The sequence below is a fragment of the Mixophyes fleayi genome, chromosome 2 (assembly GCF_038048845.1).
Source record: "Mixophyes fleayi isolate aMixFle1 chromosome 2, aMixFle1.hap1, whole genome shotgun sequence".
Lineage (NCBI taxonomy): Eukaryota > Metazoa > Chordata > Amphibia > Anura > Limnodynastidae > Mixophyes > Mixophyes fleayi.
The window spans coordinates 237,796,176-237,819,385 of NC_134403.1; the positions used below are offsets into that span (position 1 = coordinate 237,796,176).

The 23,210-nt window shown below is 41.1% G+C and overlaps 1 protein-coding gene across 5 annotated transcripts in view; it reads left to right on the forward strand.

The window, feature by feature from the left end:
• LOC142138765 (tubby-related protein 1-like) overlaps positions 1-23,210 on the forward strand; it is a 326,146-nt gene that overhangs the window by 37,870 nt on the left and 265,066 nt on the right. The gene's annotated exons all lie outside the window — the stretch shown is intronic.

Consider the following 23,210-nt stretch of genomic DNA (forward strand, 5'->3'; position numbering starts at 1 on the left):
ATGTATCTGGACTGCGTAGAGGAGTGGGTCACCACAATATATATAATAAGAAAACCATCAACTTGTATGATTCGCACCAATAAATGTACCTGGACTGCGTAGAGGAGTGGGTCACCACAATATATATTAAAAACCCTGAACTTGTATGATTCGCACCAATAAATGTACCTGGACTGCGTAGAGGAGTGGGTCACCACAATATATATTAAAAACCCTGAACTTTTATGATTCGCACCAATAAATGTATCTAGACTGCGTAGAGGAGTGGGTCACCACAATATATATAATAAGAAAACCATCAACTTGTATGATTCGCACCAATAAATGTACCTGGACTGCGTAGAGGAGTGGGTCACCACAATATATATTAAAAACCCTGAACTTTTATGATTCGCACCCATAAATGTATCTGGACTGCGTAGAGGAGTGGGCACTGGGCACCACAATAAAATATATAAAAAACCTTCAACAGGTCTGCATTACACTGCACATACGGCTGCTCCTCCATCCTCTCCATCATATACATGTTGGAGTTTTAGCGTGTGACAACCTCTTGTTTTTGATAATGTCAGTGCATTTTGAATATTTTTCAATTTGCCCCACACCACTGAATGTACTTTATCTATGATACGCATCTATCTATCTTGACTGCGTAGTGTGGTGGCCCCGGTACACAATTTGGTACCGAGGCCACAATATAATTAAAAAACCCTCCACGGGTCAGAATTCCACCAAAAAAGGGTATGGACTGCGTAGTGTGGTGGCCCCGGTACACAATTTGGTACCGAGGCCACAATATAATTAAAAAATTGGGCATCAACTGTCACCGTTGTTTAATATCTGATACACCTAAATATGGACTGCACAGTGGAGTGGCCCCGGTAGTAAATTTGGTGCCGGGATCACAATACCTCCTCCAACTTCCAAGTGTAGTGTTTATAAAGACAGACAGCGTCGAAGTGTTATTAGTTGACTTTCTTAACCCTAAAATTGTCCCTGTTGCAAATATTCGTGCAATGGACAGTTACTTTTTTATTGAAAGACTCAAGCTTTCAAGTGTAGTGTTTATAAAATATAAACAACAATACAGTAGTTTTAGAGCACGTCAATACCTCTTGTTTTAAATTATGACAGGGCATTTTACTTTTGGTTTAATTTCTTGAATTTGTTTAAATTTGGTTTTACTTTTTGAACATGGCAAACGACTGTTGATTGGTCATATAATGCAAAAAAAAAAGTTCCAAGATGGAATTGTCCTTGGGCCCTCACAGCCACCCTTATGTTGTTGAAATAGGACATGCACACTTTAACAAACCAATCATTTCAGCGACAGGGCCTACCAAACAACTTTGGCTGAAATGATTGGTTTGTTTGGGCCCCCACACCAAAAAAGCTATTCATCTCTCCCTGTACAGACTAAACAGGCTCTACTGAGGCAAGATATCGTCCTCATCCTCAACCTCTGATTCCTCTCCCCCTACAGTGTGTACTTCCTCCTCATCACACATTATCAATTCGTCCCCGCTGGACTCCACAACCAGAGGTCCCTCTGTAGTATCTGGAGGGCAGTGCTGTACTTCATTGAGGAATTGATTATTCATTTTTATAAACATCATTTTTTGAACGTTATGAGGAAGCAACCTCCTTCGCCGCTCACTGACCAGGTTCCCCGCTGCACTAAAAACTCTTTCCGAGTACACACTGGAGGGGGGACAACTCAGGTAAAATAGAGCCAGTTTGTAGAGGGGCTTCCAAACTGCCTTTTTTTCCTGCCAGTAACAATATGGACTGTCTGACATGTCTACTTGGATGGTGTCAGCAAAGTAATCATCCACAATTTTTTCTATTGTGACAGCATCCAATGCAGCGAGAGTAGACATGTCTGCAATGGTTGGCAGGTCCTTCACTCCGGACCAGATGTTATCAGCATCCCCGCCAGTGCCTCTTTTGGGAAAACTGAGCTTTTTCCTCGCAGCCATAGATGTGGAAGAAAATGAGGGTGGAGCTGTTGGCATGTCACGGTCCTCTTCAGAGGACAATCTCCTGACCAGCAGGTCTTTGCACCGCTGTAGACTTGTGTCCGCCGGAAACAGAGACACAACATACGCTTTAAACCGAGGATCGAGCACGGTGGCCAGAATGTATTCCTCTGACTTTAAAAGAGTGACCACCCTCGGATCCTGGCAAAGCGTACGAAGGGCTACATCCACAAGAGCTACATGCTTGGTGTAATCGCAATGGCTTACCAGCTCCTCCCTCACTTTCTCCAGCTGCTTCTGCAACAGCCTGATCAGGGGAATGACCTGACTCAAGCTGGCAGTGTCGGAACTGACTTCTCGCGTGGCAAGTTCAAATGGCTGCAGAACCTTGCACAACACGGAAATCAGTCTCCACTGCGCTTGACTGAGGCGCATCCCCACTCCTTTGCCTATGTCGTAGGTGGCTGTGTAGGCCTGAATGGCCTTTTGCTGCTCCTCCATCCTCTGCAGCATATAGAGGGTGGAGTTCCAGCGCGTCACAAAATCTTGTTTGAGGTGATGGCAGGGCAGGTTCATGCTTTTTTGATGTGCCTCTAGTCTGCGGTAGGCACTGGCTGAATGCCGAAAGTGTCCAGCAATTTTGCGCGCCACTGCAAGCATCTCCTGCACACCCCTGTCACTCTTGAGGTAATGCTGCACCACCAAATTAATGGTGTGGGCAAAACATGGGACGTGCTGGAAATTGCCCATATTTAATGCCCGCACAATGTTACTGGCATTGTCTGACACCACAAATCCCCATGAGAGTCTAAGTGGGGTAAGCCACTGGGAGATAATTTCCCTCATTTTCTCTAATATGTTGTCAGCGTTGTGCCTCTTATTAAAGCCTGTAATACACAATGTTGCCTGCCTTTGCACGAGCAGCCATTTTGTAGTTGCTGCTACTGATGCAGCTGTTGCTGTTGCTGCGGAAGGGGATGCATCTACCCAGTGGGCTGTCACAGTCATATAGTCCTTCGTTTGCCCAGAACCACTTGTCCACATGTCCGTGGTTAAGTGGACAGTGGGTACAACCGCATTTTTTAGAGCACTGAGGACACTTGATCGTACTTCTCTGTACATTTTTGGTATCGCCTGCCTAGTGAAGTGGAATCTCGACGGGATTTGGTACCGGGGACCCAATACCTCCATCAACCCTCTAAATCCCACTCCACTGATGGCGGACACCGGGCTCACGTCTAACACCAACATTGCAGTTACAGCCGCAGTTATACGCTTTGCAATAGGGTGACTACTATCGTATTTTGTGGTCATGGCAAACGACTGTTGGACGGTCAATTGTTTTGTGAAAGACTTAGCGGTCTTACGACTTCCCCTCTGGGAAGATGACCGACTAACAGCAGCAACAGCAGCAGTGGCAGTAGTAGGCGTACCGCTGCAGGATTCCTCGGATGAATCCCGTATTGAGGAGGACTCAGTCTGGCTGCTGACTTGGGCTGCAGGACTGAATCTGATGGAGATTGTGGAGGAAGTTGACGAGGAGGTTGTTGCTGGTGTGTATCCAACTGGACCACGGGATTTAGGTGTCCCTGTACCGATGAGGGTCCTAGCCCCAGTTCCTGAACTAACCACTGAACTATGAAGGTTATTCAGGTGACGTATAAGGGAGGATGTTCCTAGGTGGGCAAGATCCTTACCCCTGCTTATTTGAGCTTTACATAAGCTACATATGGCCATACATTGGTTGTCTGGATTTGGATAAAAATAACTCCAGACCGAAGAGGTGCATTTTTTGGTCTTCTGACCAGGCATGACGATGGGCTTTTTTCATCCTATGGACATCAGCTGTTTCCCCCCCTGGTGCCTCATTTACAATAACCACATCACCATCCTCATCATCAAGTTCCTCCACAGCGCCAGCTACATCATCAATAGCCTCCTCCCGAGCCACCTCTTCCCGTACAGTGATGGGAAGGTCAGGCTTGACAACCACCAACATCCTTGGACTTGCCTTGCGGATTTGTGATAATTTCTCTTTAGAAGGCAGAGTTGTTTGCTGTTTTGTTGCTGACAGCATAACTCTCTTCAATTTTTTGTATGGGGGGGGAGGAGGAGGAGGGCTAAGATCCGTGGGTGAAGCTGAACCACTAGTCATGAACACGGGCCAGGGCCTAAGCCGTTCCTTGCCACTCCGTGTCGTAAATGGCATATTGGCAACTTTACGTTTCTCCTCAGATGATTTTAAGTTTCTCTTTTTGCTACTTTTTCTTAACTTGGGCTTTTTGGATTTTACATGCCCGGTACTACGAGATTGGGCATCGGGCTTGGAAGACGACGTTGATGGCATTTCATCGTCTATGTCATGACTAGTGGCAGCAGCTTCAGCATTAGGAGGAAGTGGGTCTTGATCTTTCCCTACTTTATCCTCCAAATTTTTGGTCTCCATTATATGTAGCACAAGATACTGCAGAATGTGTGAACTTGGTAATATTGCAGTACCAATGGACTTATACTGCAGGATTGGTTTTGCAAATTTGGTTATAATTATATATATTTTTTTTAATTTTTAATTTTTAATTTTTTTTTACTTTTTTTTTATTTTTTAAAAACTTGGGAATAATGGGGAAATAACTATGCCCTTAGAAGCACAGAGCACAGGACACAGCACCACTGAACTGAACAGGACACGGCACAGGACCCAGCAGCACTACGGAACGCAGCAGGACAGAGCACAGGACACAGCACCACTGGACTGATACTGCAGAATGTGTGAACTTTGTAATATTGCAGTACCAATGGACTTATACTGCTGGATTGGTTTTGCAAATTTGGTTATAATTATATATATTTTTTTTAATTTTTAATTTTTTTTTACATTTTTTAAAAACTTGGGAATAATGGGGAAATAACTATGCCCTTAGAAGCACAGGACACAGCACCACTGGACTGAACAGGACACGGCCCAGGACCCAGCAGCACTACGGAACTCAGCAGGACAGAGCACATTACACAGCACCACTGGACTGATACTGCAGAATGTGTGAACTTTGTAATATTGCAGTACCAATGGACTTATACTGCTGGATTGGTTTTGCAAATTTGGTTATAATTATATATATTTTTTTTAATTTTTAATTTTTTTTTACATTTTTTAAAAACTTGGGAATAATGGGGAAATAACTATGCCCTTAGAAGCACAGGACACAGCACCACTGGACTGAACAGGACACGGCCCAGGACCCAGCAGCACTACGGCACTCAGCAGGACAGAGCACAGGACACAGCACCACTGGACTGATACTGCAGAATGTGTGAACTTTGTAATATTGCAGTACCACTGGACTTTTACTGCTGAATGTGTGAACTTGGTAATATTGCAGTACCAATGGGCTTATACTGCAGGATTGGTTGTGCAAATTTTGTGGTAATTAAAAAAAATTAAATTAGTTTTTGGTATTTTTTTAAACACAGGGGAATATTGGGGAAATAACTATGCCCTTAGAAGCACAGAGCACAGGACACAGCACCACTGGACTGAACAGGACACAGCACAGGACCCAGCAGCACCACTGACCTCAGAAGGACAGAGCACAGCACACAGCACCACTGGACTGATACTGCAGAACACAGCACAGCACAGAACTAAACAGCACAGCACGAGATCTACCAGGACAGAGGACCACCTAACACACCCTCCCTCTACCCTGATCAATGCCCGAGTGAAGATGGCGGTGACTAGCGGGGAATTTATAGGATCCGAGTATCGCGAGATCCGACAATGGGATTATGAGTCAGAGCCTCAGTTTCAGATTTGAATTTGGCGCCAATACCCGGATCCGACTCAGATCGGCAACGTTCGGGTGGGCTCGGATTTCAGAAATCCGAGTGCGCTCATCTCTAGTTTACACACAACACAACAAACATGCCTGGGGCTTATTTTTACGAGCTAGCTCTTTACTCATTAATCACTGTCAATTAACAATGATCTGGAACACTCTCAACGTTGTTTTTCCTTTGCTACTAATTAGCGTAATACACACTTATAACAAACACATTGCTCAAGATCTATATTGTGTTTAGGATTTCAAGTCGCCGTATAGTGCGCAAAATGCATGGACATGCCTACATTAAAAACACATGACTAATGAATATATCAAAATGTATGTGGTGTAAATACATCTTGCCTTTTCAGCAAAATGCATAGCATACTCTTCCATAAAGGATACACACAAGAGTGTATACAACCTCCACACAGAGGAAGGGTTTCTGTCTGGATCAGAACTCAGGAACGACTGTATGCAAAGTGAGACAGTTACCCACTAGCCCAACCTCAGATGTAATAAAACACAGACAACACCAACAATACAGCATGCGTGCTATACAGACACCTCACACTTAATACTACTCTTCATTATTCACACAAATTACTCACAAAATACCAGTCTCACAGGTAGCTCACTGGTTAGCACTTTGGACTCACAACACAGCAGCCATGAGTTCAAATACCAAGCATACCCATAACTAATGTGTGGGATCATTATCCTAAAAAGAAACGCAGGAATGTGACACAATGGTTTCATTTTGGATCTGTTATACACGCTCAACCATATTGTAAAATATGCCCTTTGATTTATCCTGTATTGAAAGAAAATCTTTATTTGGAGGGAAATTCCGAGAAGCCTCACGGCCTACACTTCACATGCACATTATTAGGTGCATGCTGACATTGATTATTCTGAATGGACTAAGAGGGTAGGGGGGGGGGGGTGTTGTAGGTGACAGCTTCCTTGGAGTTAAATGCAACATTGTCAGCAAACAGACCTTCATCTGGATCCACGGCGTACACGTTATATCATGTACTCAGCTTTATCCAAACAGGCTGCTCTCCACACTCCAGTACCCTGGAGCTTTGCAACGCTTGCACTTCTGCCTTACACCACTGATGCCACTTCTGGGTACAGTTTCCATGTTCTCTTCAATGTGTGATTGGCTTGGCTCTGATACTTCAACTTAACATTGGACTATCACTACAATGACACATGATTTGGGTCAATTGAAGATTAGCTAGGCCAATTTCTCTGGCACACAGGGCCTACAGATGCCATACCTCTTACAGGGGTGGCTTGTTCGTGGGGGGCACATGTTCCTTGTGGATGACATGCAAACAGCAAATCCAATCTTTTTCGCCTAGCGAAATGATGATGGAGTTCAAAACAAACCATCTTACTTAAATGTTACTCTTTTGGAATTATTATATACATTCTCTTTTGTCATTAGACTGACATGTTGGGTAATTAGAATATATTAATAAAGACACACACACACCAATGAATGTGTTTTTCAAATTTATATTATTATACAACTCTTTAAAGTAGCAAACATATTTACATACAACAAAACTATTTACAATAAAAAACAAATTGGAAAAAAAACATTCACTCAGAGTGTAGACCAGTAGCCCATTTTTTGTTCCATTTTTTTATTATTTTTTGTCGTTTTTTATTTATTTTTAATAAATTCTGCCATTTCTGGCCTAATTTCGCTCCAGGTTGGTGGGGGTAGAGGCCAAATTTAACTTTGGTCCATGTGTGCTTAAAAACCCCCAGAAAAAAAAACATTAAAAACATGTTAACCAATTTTGCAAAACAAACAGGAATTACTAGAGATGTTTACTGTTACATGACTTTAAAATGTTAGGCCTCTGGCAACAAAACCATTTTGACGCACATTAGACATTGATAAGGCATTTTGATCAATGTACTACATTCTGGTGAGCCACGGGGAGAGGGTCGTGGACAGTGTTGTCTTATCCAGCATTATAGGCCCCAGGGCAAATCACTAGAGTGGGGCACGACCTACAAAACCACTCACAGGAAGTAAAAATATTTTGGGAACGATTTGATTTCCCAGAAAAAATAAAAATATACTGACAAGCTGACCAGGCTCTCGGACCCATTTGTGTTGCCCCTGCCCTGCACGCCTATGTGTTAAGATGGCTCTGGCTGTTCTTTTCTGGTTTACACAAACTCACATTTGGATGTCCATTATCATTGCAACCTGTGTCATAAATGTCATCTTTTAATCAACATGTGTTCCAGCAGGGATTAGTTCCAATGTTTAACTACATCGAAGTATTATCAAATGCTAAATACCCTTTCTTGCAAACACTTACTATCTCCTAAGGCCTCAGCAGCTTGAGGCACCACCAACTGGCTGTCGGCCTCCTCGTTCTGCTGAACGTCTGGTTCTGCCTCCGGCTCCTCAGCAGACCAGTCAGCTGCCCCAGAGGCGCAGGGGGAGGATTGGGCAGCAGGCTGAGAGTCCTCCTCCTCCACCAGGCCGTCGCCCTGCTCCTCCCCCTCCGTCCCTGGTGAGGCTTCAGCGTCGCCCTCCGGCTGGCCTGCCACCTGCTGCCGCTGGTCATCCTCCACCTCCACCTCCGTCGCCTTCGCCATCACCGCCCGCCGGCGTTAGCGCCGTTCCCAGCGTGCCCGGTCTGTTGGAAAAAATGAGGAAGAAAGTGTATTGTTAACACATTCACCAGCGTAATAAACAGATATTATTATGACAATCAGGTGATCATACATGTTTAATAAACTTAGCATTGGCAGCAAACACAAATATTAGCTACTACCAAAGCAAGGAGCTAAACATTATGAACACAAAGCATTTCACATGACCTGTCACAAATGTTTGTTTTTTGTATAGAGATGTGGAATTTCACAGTGGCCTAGTGGTGAGCACTTTGCTCTCACAGCACTGGGGTCAGGAGTTCAAGTCCTGATTATTGTTTCATCTGTGTGGAGTTTGGCGGTTTGCTCCATACTTGCATGTGTTGACTACCACACTCCCCAAACATACTACTAGGCGGGTAATTTGGTTTTGTCAGATTGCCAGTAGACTGCTTTGAAATGTTGGGTAATTTAAGTATGCAAACTCCCTTGGGGCTGGTAATGATGTCAATTAGTTCTCTCTGTATAGGACCACTGAATTAGTGGATGGAGCTCAATTACTTTGGATGATGAGTATACTTTGGAAATCTGCCTTTGTTGGGACTATCTCACAGTGTAACTAGCCAGTTAATTAGTGAATGATTAGCTATATCTAGTACAGTATGTAATCTGTTTGCACCTTATGGAACCTTTAAATATTTTGAAATAATGCTAAGGTGTTTGTGTTTTCAAACCTACACTTTAAATGTTTGGTCAATAATAACCACACATCTGCCACTCCTACCGGCTTTTAAGGTTAGGTCAGCAAGTTACAGCACTCGGGTCAAGAGTTGGAAAGCTTGATTCTAAAAACCACCCTTAATGTTCTGAAGTTTCTCAAAAAACATTTAGGACAGTACATTGCATGCAGACAAATGTAGGAGGCAAAGCATTTTGGGTGCACTGGAAGGAGAATTACCTTTATAGTGTGCTTGCACATTATTATGTAGGCCATGTCAGGTGATTAGTGTGAACATATATTCAAACATATAGGAAATATATACGTGTAGACGGTTTTTGGGCGAATAGTAGAGAACTCACTTATTCTAATCTCCTGGCGGAGTTCCTCAAAGAGCCGGGGCTGACAGCGCCGGAGATCGCTCCAGCACCGCAGAAGCTGGACGATGGTCCTACTTTTATGGTAACAGAGGTGTCTGCGAACCCTTTCATAGGCCCGCAGCTTTACTTCATTGGACATATAATGCCCAGAGGGGACATTGTCCATGCCCCTCAGTGAACTCTCGTAACTCGCAGCGGCTGAATAGTGAAGTCCTCATTTTGGACTCTCTCACACACAAAATGGAGGGGCTCTGCGCCCCGATTGGTTCTCTGAGCACATATGGGCGCCATCACGTCTCTCCACCACCAAAAATATGGCGCCTGTCACGGATGAGACGAGTACTCTATGCTTTGCAGTGAGGAAACATCAATGTACACTTGGCTTCTCAATTAAATCATTTATTTAATCCCACTTGTCATTTTTCTCCTCTCCTTGCAAAGTTACAATTTCACTGAGCAGGCTCTAGCATACTGTGGACATGAGGTTTTTTGGGACAGAGATTTACCAAACATATGTAAAAATTGGTACAGCAAAATGGGCCTACCTGGAAATACATGTTACTGATGTGTTTTATTGAGAATACACATACAATTACCCATTTGACATAAGTAAACAATAGGAAACATCATACTAACAAATAACAGTGTATCTGACCAATTGTAAGCATCAAACGGATCTGAGCGCAGAGATGCTATGGGAATGAGTACCAACAGAATGAATTACTGGTGTTAATGTGTGCTAGGCTACAGCAGACACTCTAAGGGGACATGGGGATAGTAAGTAAATCTTACACCATATAGTGTCAGTTTTCCACTTGCAGTAACTTGGTTATAATGCTGTCATCCAAAGGTGTTTGAACTGGAGTATAGATTTGTAGTTGTGTAATGGCTTTTCAAAGTAGAACAGTACAAATGTTTGTGGAGTGCTTTACCTACCTGTCATGTGGATTGAAATATCTGACTTTAATTTGGTGCATGCAGTTGTGTCATGGTTGTGCACAGTTACCATTTGCCCTCTTGGTAGTGCTTTACAAACCACAGTGCCTGTTGGTCACAGGATGGCATATGCCTATTGGTACTTAGCCACACCAAACTCTGCTTATTGATTGAATATAATTCTAAATGCACTTGTGTCAACCACTATGTTTGGCCTGGGGTTTTGATTCTCACTACAGATTGTGTGCCAATGGGGGGGACACACACAATATGTTGAGACCAACTCCAACAGTTGCATCTGACTCAAATACCGTGGCCTTGAATATGTGGACTTTGTGTGCAGCATTTGTCTGTGGCCACGATTCCAAACAAAGTTGCGTTTGATTTGCAAGTGTTTTTGGCCCTGTTGACTTCAACAGGGCCTAGCCTAGGAAGTGTGCCAGTCAATGCCATCAACATGTAAGAAACACTTTGACAGGTGTATTGCTAAACTCTATATGTGAACAGACCATGTTGAACGTGCACAATATCACATTCTAAAATGCACCACAACCATCGAGACTATACTAAATACAAAAATATCTCTAATATTAAATGAAAAAACTACATATAATGTGAATGCAGAGGATGACCAATATGTGGCTAAGGAGCCAAAAACCAAACATGCCCTCAATATATTTACAAGTAGACATGTGCCTAAATATGCCCCAAAAGACTACGTATGGATTATTGGGTATGACAATACAAAGAACAGCAGTATAGTAGTCAGCAGATACTTGATTGGGACTGTTTGATGACACTAATGCATGGTCACATTTATTGTTAACAAACATGAATCTATTGTTGCAGCACAATACATAGCAAATAAGACAGTGGTCTGTGTGCCAAAGTTACTTGCATAAAGCGTAGACAATCTAGGCAAAGTCAAGAAACATAAGCAGGCTTGGAGCATTGGAGAAATACCTCAACATGTAGTGACACACAAACTGCTGAACTCCTAAAGGCACACCAGCTTACCCAATTGAATGTAAAAACAAAACATTACTTCAGCAAGATTAGCTCACATACAACATTAAAGAATGTACTTAGTATATGCCTTAGTGCACATCAAAGTGTCCCCTCTAATGTAACCTGGAAAGCTGGATTTAGCTGTGTGTTTTGCATCATTTGTGCCTTGAAAGTTCACCCCACAAAATATAGTTACAAAATGCCTATTGTCCACAAGCCATACCAAATGAACCTCACAAATGTACTGTTTTTGTGACACTAAAATTTCTACCAGCAACACTTCACTCTTCCATATTATTCAAAACACTATAGATACTTTCATTCATCCACTGCATTCCCCAATGGGCACATCCTCCCAAACATTGGGACAGCAGGTGTTCCATATTAATCTACATCATTTGTACACAAAATTATTTCTTGCCAAACCTCAATAGACATTGATATTGGAAGGGAGATTTTGCAACAGGTGCCTATAGTACAGGAGCAGTTATCTAGGTAGCAAGTGACCCAGAAGAGACCTGTGTCTAGATGGGCAATGGAGTGAAGGATGTGTAGGGTGTTATTCAGTGTCCAAAGCAGCAGAGAGTTACAATTGAATGAGTATCTCCAAAACATTCTACCTAATTGGGGATAACACATTTACAGTAAGCAATAGAAACATAAAAAACTAATAAAACTCCTTTCTAAGCATTGCTTAGAAGTGCTGAAAGGCAGCTCATGCAGGAACCCATAATGCCTGTCTTCTTTCAGTTTCAATCAGATAGAAAGCAAACAACCTGGGGCCCATTTAAAGTAACAAATTCTTTGCCTGTGTTCTTTGTACACACCTGTACTTTCAAGCATTCAAATCTTCAATATGTTATTCTAACTGTAACACAAGTCCACAAATGACATAATAGGACCATAAATATATACTTACAAGCTGAAAAATGGCTACAAGTCCATGTCAGTTGCCTTCTGAATGCAATGGACATTTGAAATCCACCTTGATTAATTATTATTTTCAGGTGAGCCAGATATGTCCCAGCTAAGGCCTGTTAGTACACAAAGGAAAGCCTTTAGTTTTGCTATAAACACAACAATCTTTACCAAACAATCATCACCATTATTGTTCAAACTGTTCTGCCTATAAAAGGCACATCTGATAAGCTCCATAATTCCAGACACAGGCCTACCAGCAGCATTTCTATTTAGCAGAAATCAAAGGTACAATTTTGATTCCCTCCAAAGTATCTGGTCCCAACATTTGTATTTGTTCCTTAAGAAAAAGCCCTTGACATTAATCCCAATACAATACTTTGTGTGGACTGACAGATATATCCCCAAGTGTGTCAAACCATATTTGATAGTTTTTTTTACCTTGCAAATCACTGTTGAATGTGAGATGTCCAGGCTCCACATTTTCCTGAGGGCTGGTGATCTGTGGAATAAACATGTAGCATGGAAATTTTGCTATACCACGTAAGAGTTTAAATAATAGGTATAAGATTGAAAAGCTTCACAACACCACACCCCTAAAAAAAGGTTACAAATCAATAGTAAAAAAAACACATTAAAATGCACATTACATCATTAAAAAACAATGCACTGTTATTGTGCAACATCAAACATCTTACAAACATTTAAAGTGCCTATAACAAAGTAACTTTAAATAAAACTCAAAACAAATAAAATGCAAATAAGGAATTCACCAGCAGCAAAAGACAGTACTACCTATGTATTTCTAACAAATTTTTACTCTGCAGGAGGATGTCTTTTATAGGGGATTGTAATGAGCCAAGTATATGCAGGTGTATGGCCAGGTATCAGCTGACGAGATCTGATGCTGGGTCTATGCAACGGTGGTTATGACTAAGTCTCTTTTCATTCTCTACTGATTAAAGTAATTTTGTTTTTCTTTCTTATTGTACACTCATCTTATATGCATTAGAGTAGACATTGCTTTATTGATTTTGCAAACACCAAACATGATCGTTGTGTCAAATGTTCAATTAATTATGTTGCAGGACTTTTTTATGTGCAAATAGTTAATGTGCAGTTTGGTGTGGGTGTTTCAATCTTAAGTATACCTTAGTGAATAAAGAAATGAGCGTGTAACGACAAGGCAATGAGTTTGAACCCCGAATTATGCATGTGTGTGGCTTACCTTTGTATATTTCCATGTTTGAGTGTGTGTCACTCTTTGACTTATCTAAGAGTGCTTTAGTATATGTTTTGGTGTGTAATCTGGCTATATGTCATGTTGAACAGTGTGATCAGCTACAACACAGCAAAGCAGTTGTTGCAAAAGACTTGATTGCAAAGACATAGGAAATCCCTACTGGCAAAAGTGGAAAAAGCTAAGTGCTCACCAAAATCACAAAGTAGAAATGGGAACAATATTAATATTCTTTTGGTTTGGATTAATCAACATGGTTATATTTCAATATGCAAACATTTTGACTCTGCATGTACCAATTCTTTCTGTGTATAATATTTCTAAGTATTGCCATTTTCCCCCCATGTTTTAAGGAAACCAACTTATGATAGAAGTTGCTTGTAATCTTTCATTTGTATTCTATTCCCTTGTCATTACCACTTATACAGTGGCGTAGCAGTTAGGCAATCCTCACCAATTCTCTTGTCTCTGAGGGATCATTAATAGCCTTACAATATTTGTGTTGCTGTTAAAAGTGTCCCTGTGGCAATAGTACGCTTGGTTTAAATTAGCATAAATCATGCGTGTAAATCGTTAAAATATAGTGTAGAATTATTATATGTCTATTATTATTATTTTTTTATTGCAAACGCACCATCACCAACTGTCGAATCAGGCATGTAACATATTGAGACTAATGATAATGGTAGTTGTTGAGAATCGAAAGAGATTTATAATAAATATTTATGCAAAAGTCTATTGTTTGTGAAACATTTTAAATCAAATACAATAATTACCCATGCAGTGTGCACTCCATTCCAGCAACCGGAATGAATGGGGAATACACTCACGCAACCATTCCGGCAGTAGAATGAATGGGGAATGCACTCAGGCAACCATTCCAGCAACCGGAATGAATGGGGAATGCACTCAGGCAACCATTCCGGCAGTGGAATGAATGGGGAATGCACTCAGGCAACCATTCCAGCAACTGGAATGAATGGGGAATGCACTCGGGCAACCATTCCGGCAGTGGAATGAATGGGGAATGCACTCAGGCAACCATTCCGGCAGTGGAATGAATGGGGAATGCACTCAAGCAACCATTCCAGCAACCGGAATGAATGGGGAATGCACTCAGGCAACCATTCTGCCAGTGGAATGCACTGTGCACTGGATCATCCACATAATGCTGAGAAGATATCTGCCTAGCATACCAAACTGCAGTTTACAGGCCTATAAAAGCCAGGCCTCTTTACTGAAGAGCCAGTAAGCAGCAGAGGGCACAATATTAAGCTAACTAATTCCGGCATTCCGGCAGTTCCGGATTGAGGCCAAAGGGCCAAAATCACATCAAACATCTTGCACTTGTAAGTTGCATTTATTAGAAAGGTGTCTGTAAAGAAAAAAAGGCTTAATTTACACAAACATACTAATGGAAAATTTGTAAGATAAATAAATGCAAAAAAATTTTAAAAAAAAGTATCTGCCGTGATTGCGTTGCGCATGTGTCGTTTTGCGCATGCGCAGTGCCATTTAGCAGATGCGTATGCGTTTGCGTTCCTTGATGAATCGGGCCCACAGTTCCTAAATGCACATAGTTATAATGCGTGCTAAGGCAGACACTCTAAGGGGATATGGGGATAAAAAGTACAACAGGTGTCGTCACAAGTAATATACTTTTTTTTAAAGTTCTGTAATTAAAAAAATAAAAACTATTACAACTGAGTACACTAAACCATCTAATGATAGTTTTAAAAAACAAATTCGAATTATAAAAAATAGCAATGCTAATATATGCAACTATGTAGTACAGTACAGTAAAGAAGCTTAACATTTTCAGAAAATAAAATTGTAAAACTTATTTATGCAAGCACGTATATGCATTGATACAAATATCTATGCAATGCTTTTTAAATAAAATAAAATCAATTTGTTTTGTTGCTACTGAGTGGCATATGTAGAAATTTCATCTAACCTTTTTCAGTATGCTGTTAGCAGTTATTTTATTTTGAAACAAAATGGCACAATTGTGTTCCCCTGCCATGATCTTATATAGTGTTGTTTAATGAAATGAGTGCTGTCAGGTGTGCAAGTGAATTGTCAATCATCCCATTAGATTGTGAGAGTCAATGCTGTGTTTGGTCATCCCATATCATCTGTCAGTTATGCCTGCCCTCGAGCGGGTGCAAACACTACATCTGAAAAGAAACATATTTCTGACTAAACAAGGGGTAAATGTATCATTCTCTGAATTTTGCAAGTCGCCGGAAATCGGCAACTTTGCAGTGAAAATTTAAAACGACGATGGCTTGTAAAGCGGCGATGGCCTTTACAAGCCATAAATTTTAACTGCAGTTGCCGATCTCCGGCGTCTTGCAGAATATGGAGAATGATACATTTATCCTCAGGACTTGAAACACCATTACTATGCCTGGGCTACATTAGACTGCCCTTTATCTCCCCAGATCTGCTTTTCAAGACAAAGTCAGTCACAAGTAGAGATAGGCGGGCTCGGTTCCCCGAGAACCGAACCCACCCGAACTTAGGCTATCCGCCTGCTCGGATTCAAAAACAAGGCCGAACGTCATCGTGACGTCATCGGATCTCGGGGCTCGGTTCTAGCGATACTAGTATCTGTCAGCAGATTGAAAAAATAATTTGTAGCACTCCAAAGTGCTTTTGGGGTGTCCCACATTCTTTTGCATTAATATTTCTGGCTGTCAAAAGTCATATTTGTCAGCAGTATCAAAAAATTTGTAGCATTACAAGTGCGTTGGTCTCATAATGGATTCTAAGCAGTCCACATATGAGCAGAATCAGCAACCAGGTTCTGTCACCAGTCCCGATGGTAGTGTTCCCAGTAGGTCATCTGGGAAAGGCGATGTCAAACTACAGTCTTTTGAAATCCGTCAATAAAACACACACCCAAAAAAAATTTACTGTGTTGTAGCGCAAAAAAGTGGAACTGAGGAAAAGTTAAGTGCCGATAAAAAGAAAATTGCCAACATGCCATTCTACACACGCAGTGGCAAAGAGAGAATGAGGCCTTCACCTTTGCCTATTAGTGGCAGATCCAAAAATGTTACCGAGCCTACAAGTGGTGCACAACTACTGTTACGCGTCAAAGCCGAGCTGCAAGATAACAGTAAGGCATTAGAGAATAATGTTTGCTCTGAATCACAAATGACACCAATCCCTGTTGAGAGTCCATCCAACAGTGGGATGTCTAATCGTGAGCATTCTGTTAGTGTACCCATAAAGAGGGACCCTTTCAGCAGTTCTGCTGATGTGTGCCTGAACAGCCCGAGTGTAGCCGGTGATACACAAATTGAGGATGCCACTTTGGAAATAGAAGAGGATGAGGGGGAGATTTGTGTAGGCGACGAGGGCGCTAATGAGGATGTTGATGATTATGATGCAGACAGATACCAAACTGCCTTTATCCATTTCTTTGTATATTCAAATTTCTAGTTCTACAGACTATGCAGGCTGCTTTTTTTCTATTTTACTACAAGTGGATGGGGGGGGGGCTGATGCAGACAGATACCAAACTGCCTTTGTCCATCTCTCTGTACATTCAAATTTCTAGTTCTATAGTCTGTGCAGGCTGCTATTTTTCTATTTTACTACAAGTGGATGAAGGGGGGGGGGGTGATGCAGACAGACACCAAACTGCCTTTGTCCATTTCTTTGTATATTCAAATTTCTAGTTATACAGTCTATGCAGGCTGCTTTTTTTCTATTTTACTACAAGTGGATGGGGGGGGGGCTAATGCAGACAGATACCAAACTGCCTTTGTCCATTTCTTTGTATATTCGAATTTCTAGTTATACAGTCTTTGCAGGCTGCTTTTGTTCTATTTTGCTACAAGTGGATGGGGGGGCTGATGCAGACAGAAACCAAACTGCCTTTGTCCATTTCTTTAGATCTTTAACTAGAAGTATAGGGTGTAATATACACCCAAAGACGATGGCTGCATTGCCAATAGGCTAAGATGGAGAGGAAGACAATCAGGTTCGTGTGCAGAATTAAGGACGGCCTAACAGGAATTAAAATGCTTTCTTACGAATTTATTAGCTTTAGAATTATCTTACTTATCCAAGAAACAGGTGGAGCACTAAATTTGGTTATTTTATGCCCAAAAAAATTGATTTTCCAACAAAATAGCAAACCAAACCAAACAAAACCAAAACCAAAACCAAAACACGCAATGGTGGTTTTGCAAAACCAAAACCAAAACACGAAGGTAATCCAGATCCAAAACCAAAAATAAAACCAAAACACGGGGGTCAGTGAGCATCTCTAGTCACAAGTGTCATTTGATTTCAGACATGAATTACATTCAATAGCATTCATTGGTGTACGTCCCGCTCAGAGAAAATCAGACAGTATAAACTGGAATGTAATCTTAATTTCAAATTTGATTCTTATTTTATATCTGCCCATTTAGCATGATTACTATAGGTCATTTTTTTTTTCATTCTTTTTATTTTCTATAGGTCATTTTTTAATGTGATTTTTATAAATTAATTTTAGATTAAGATTTGTAAAAAATTATAAAATACAGATGCCTCTTTAACTAGTGCTCTCTTATTTATTAGTTTGGCTATTTCGATTGTATAACAGGTACAGTACCTGTTAAAGTTGTAGCAGCGTTTAGGTAAAGCACCCAAATTTGCTCATTAGCACCTATTTATGCTTTGCGTGTTTCTCTTCTTGGCAGTGCATTAACTTCCTGCTCAGGGTTTCGACCAGGCTAACTCAGTCTCTTCACATCCCTGGGCTAACTGGGTTGACATATGGGAATAGTCTTTGCACATGCAAGTTTAAAAACTAGGTTGACAGTAGGACAATATGTAAGTATATCAATATGGTTCAAGGACATTGCAATAATAAAGCAACAGACCCTCTCTCGCCAAAGTATACTCTTTTATTAAACACTTTTAGCACATACTTAATAGTCACAAAAACTCAACAGTGTCTCTTTGATGTTGCACAACAGCTGACACTCCATGTCTTGGAGAAAATCACTCTATCAATGATAGAATGATGTCGTGCAAATGTGGAAGTATGTATACACTCACGACCAGCAGTGTAGGCAGATCTCAATAGAGTGTGAAGAGGCATGATTTTTTCAGCAAATAATTATGAGAGTTGAATAGCACGGATTTGAAAGTACACCGTGTAGTTGTGTACATATAAATATGGATGGTCATCTGTAGTATGTATCCAGCTTTACTCACTCAATGGACTGACTTGACAGTTTTGGATTTTGTGCATCAGTCCCACTTCACATTGCAGACTCACATGACTCTTGGAGCAATTTGAACAATTTTGTGACCTGATCGCAAATGTAAAAATTTGGCCGCTAAATAGTTTTCTTACGTGTATATTTGCGTTGAACACATCTTAAGAAATGAGAAGCTCAAATTACAGTGTAGTTATGCAGCCCCGTCAAGATATGTTATTATTGTATCTTGATAAAGCCATATACTAGGTATGTCAGTCGTCATCACTAATTTGATGTAAAGTGTGTGCGTCACATGGGGGTGCAGCTGATACGTTATGATACTACTCAGTCACACAGTACTGGACGAAGAACCAAGTTTCCATTTTAAAAAAAAATTACATGATTGACGCTACTGACATGCCTAAGATTCAATTTTGACTTAAACAAATAAAGCATACATGCCAGCAAGGCGGCAGACTTTTGTTTGAGCCTGCCTATGTAAAATAGCGCAACTAAAAAGCAGTTGCCAAAAAATTAAGCACATTTGGCCTCTTCTGTCCGTTACTATGGCATACAAATATCTGCCCTAACAACCCTTGCCACTTGCATTATTCCTGTGAAAATTTTACACTAAAAATGATGCATTTTAATAACAAACAACAAACAAATATATTCATCCAGGGGTAAAATCATTACATGTTTTTATGGGAGAGAAATAACATTGCAGGATAAAAGACAGAAAATGCAAAGACAACAAGACACAATCATTAACTGACAGGTTTGAAGAGCCAACTAGGCTCTTCAAGCTAAGTCAACCCTCTCATTCAACCAACTACTGCCAGCAAACCAGGCATCTCAAGCCATTAGGGAAAAAGGAAATTGTTCTTATTAGGAGGTGAATATTCTAGCGAATAATGTGGTGGACATGACAGTAGACAGAAACCTTACAGCAGCTGCCAAGCTGGCATTTTTGCCAAGAAATCACACAGAAAGCTAATGCAGTGGCCCCTATTATACAATCTGTAGAGGAAGTAAAATAATATTGCAGCACTTCAAATGCCGCCTCAAGGACAAGCTTAGAGAACAACACAGAAATACCAGATGGACCAGTAGGGGTCCTACTGACCAGCTTAATTTAACAACATTCTAGCAGATAACCATGGTCTGCATATATCAAGAACAGATTGGGGAACTGAGTGATGAGAGACTCTCTGCCCAGCAACAGAGCACAGCTGATGGTTAATATTTATAAATACTACAGTCCCCTCTTAGTAGTAGGCCCCCTATTTTACCATCTTGTCTACTCCAACATGTTAGAGAATATGCTTCCTATTTCCAACTTACATTGGTACCCTAATATATTAGCCACAGACAATTTAACCCATACAAATTGCCCATTATCCCACATGCAGCTAAGCATTTATTAAAAATACCATTTCAAATAACTCTACAAATGTATTAATTACATAGCTATTGAGGAAACAAATGGCTAAACATGATCATATCTATGTTGGCCTTGTATCAGATGCCCGTGTTAATAATCACATTTAATGAGTTATGTGTAATGTCTTCAGATTGTAGCATACTTAGCTGTCATCTCTTTTATGTGCTATGCTACATTAATACAATGAAAATTATGGTTTCATTTGTATTAAATTTAGGACCACAAAGATATTTGTGCCTCTTGAAAGCCACACATCTATCAATATGTAGTATGTGTTCCAGCTGGAAATTGTACCTTGGATAATGTTTCATTGATTCCATAAATGTGGAGAATAACAACAGTCTCTACCATCATCAAGTCTGAAGCATCAAAGTTCCTCACAGTGCCATCACCTCCACAGGCCCAAAATCTACAGGAGCTCCAGTCAGAGAGTGCTGCATCACTAGACTATAATGAACATCTCATAGTTAGTCAGTTCCAACAACTAGCATTCCAAGAGAGGCAAGCAGAAGCTCTCTCAGGCATTTCAATTTTTGGCTTCCAAAATCTAGTATATTTATATTGATGGTTTTCCTAATGGAAGAAATGGTGTTTGTTTTACAAAAAATGAGTGGGTAGATTATATCTATTCAATGTGATCTTAGTGGTGCATCTGCCACAGGTGAGCCCAGCGTCGGACTGGCCCAGCGGGCTACAGGTAAAATCACCGGTAGGCCCTGCTACCTTACGGCCACACCCCCTTTTAGATGTGGGCAGAGCTTACCTGGAGGCCCGTTGTCCACCCCAAGGTGCCCGCAGTCCTCTTTGTCGTTCCGCTGCTGCAGATAACTGGCTGTCACTGACAGACAGTCATCTTTCACATGCGATCGCAGCTGCGATCATGTGACCCGCCCCTCCCCCTGTCAGCTGATGTTCCCGCCACCGCTGAAGGGAGAAGGAGCAGAGAGGCTGCAGCACTCAACTTTTGGGTAAGTATACTTTAACCAGTTGTTTATATTGTTTGTGCCATCACTATATATATATATATATATATATATATATATATATATATATATATACACATATATATATATATGTATGCATATGATATGTGTGTGTGTCTGTGTGTGTGTGTGTGTGTGTGTGTGTGTGTGTGTGTGTGAATTGAGAGCACTATTGCAGGCATAATATGAATTGGGGACACTTGCGTGGCATAACATTTGGGCACTACTGTGTGGCATAACATTGGGGCACTACTGTGTGGTATAACATTGGGGCACTACTGTGTGGCATAACATTGTTTTGGGGGCACTACTATGTGGCATAGGGGGGCTGCCTATTTATACCAAACTATGGGGGCTGCCTATGCTAAACTATAGTGAGGGGGGCTACCTATGCTACACTATAGTGAGGGGGGGCTGCACAGAGAACACTATAGGGAGGGGTGATGGGACCTTTAATGCTGAGTTGGTTTGGGTCTATAATTGAATGTGTGGGGAGGGGGGCTATCTATTAAATGTGAATATTAATTATTTAATGCTAGGAATGGTCGTGGGAAATGGATGTATTAAACATAAAGGCTAATAATTTATTGCTGGGACTGTTTGGAGGGAGGGTAATAGGTTTATTTATTAAATGGGAATACTATTAATTTAATGTGTAGGTTGGTAGGAGGGAAATAGATCTATTCATCAAATGTGAGCACTATTACTTAAATGTTGAGGCTGGAGAGAGGCCTAATTATTAAATGTGGGTGTTGTTGATTTAATGGCAGGGATGGTTGACATTTCTAAATGTACCAATTATTTTTTCCAAATAGGGCCCTCAACATTCCAGGATCCAGACAAGCCGCAACTAAAGAAACCAGCAGCCACAGGTGGTAAAAGTGACAACAACAGGTAGTACAGTCTGTCAAATGATCTGAGTCTAGTGCAGGCTTGGCTAACCTGTGGTACTCCAGGTGTTGTGAAACTGTAAGTGCCAGCATACCCTTCCAGCAATAATCTGCTATATATTGGCAAAGCATGCTGGGGCTTGTAGTTTCACAACACCTGGAGTGCCACAGGTTAGCCAATCCTGGTCTAGTGGGACAATCATGATTTTTGGTGACTGTTCTGCCCAATCTAAGGGGCAGGTCAAGACAGTGTATTCTTTATACATACACTGCATTCTTTATATACTACACTAAGGTGCTAGCTGTCCTTTGTGGACTGACCACTCCCCCTCTAGTGTCTGGTCCCGCCTCTATGATGGCTGACCTTACCCCCTCTGATGGGCCCCTAGTGTTGCATTCCCCCGGTGGGCCCTTCATGCCCCAGTCCGACACTGGGTGAGCCTGAGCAACAGAAGATACCTGCTCCTTTACCTCCTACAACTATTGCTGTTCCTCTCCCCTGTAGGCAGTTACCTCAACAGAGGGAAAAATAAGGTGACAAGTATGCATATCTAAATTAAGTAATTCATGTTACACAAATGTGTCTTCACATTCTATACTTCTTGCACTTTATAAAGCAAAGATTATTGTATACAGGTAGATTCTTACAAATGTATTTTTAGGGTTTGATGGTCAATAATCATGTTATTATGCAGGGCACTAAATGTGTTTTTCCTTTAACAAATTGGAGGGTGGTATCTTCTGAGGCTCTGAAACTGTCAATTAGCAAATAACAGGTTATCAGGATTTTACATGGGCTATATGTATTAGTTCTTTACATTGTTTACCCTTCTGTTGCTATATATTCCATCAGGAAATATCTGTGTGATAAACTGGTAAACACACCCATATTTGATACACAAAATTATATAGACTATAGGGTATGATGCACATGTCTAACAGCAAATTTGTGCCATTTAGCACCAAAGGTTAGGGTGTGGGACATTTTTGTAGACATTGGAGAGTATTGTCTTATGAAGCCGTTAACGTGTTCACTAGCAAGTACCAGC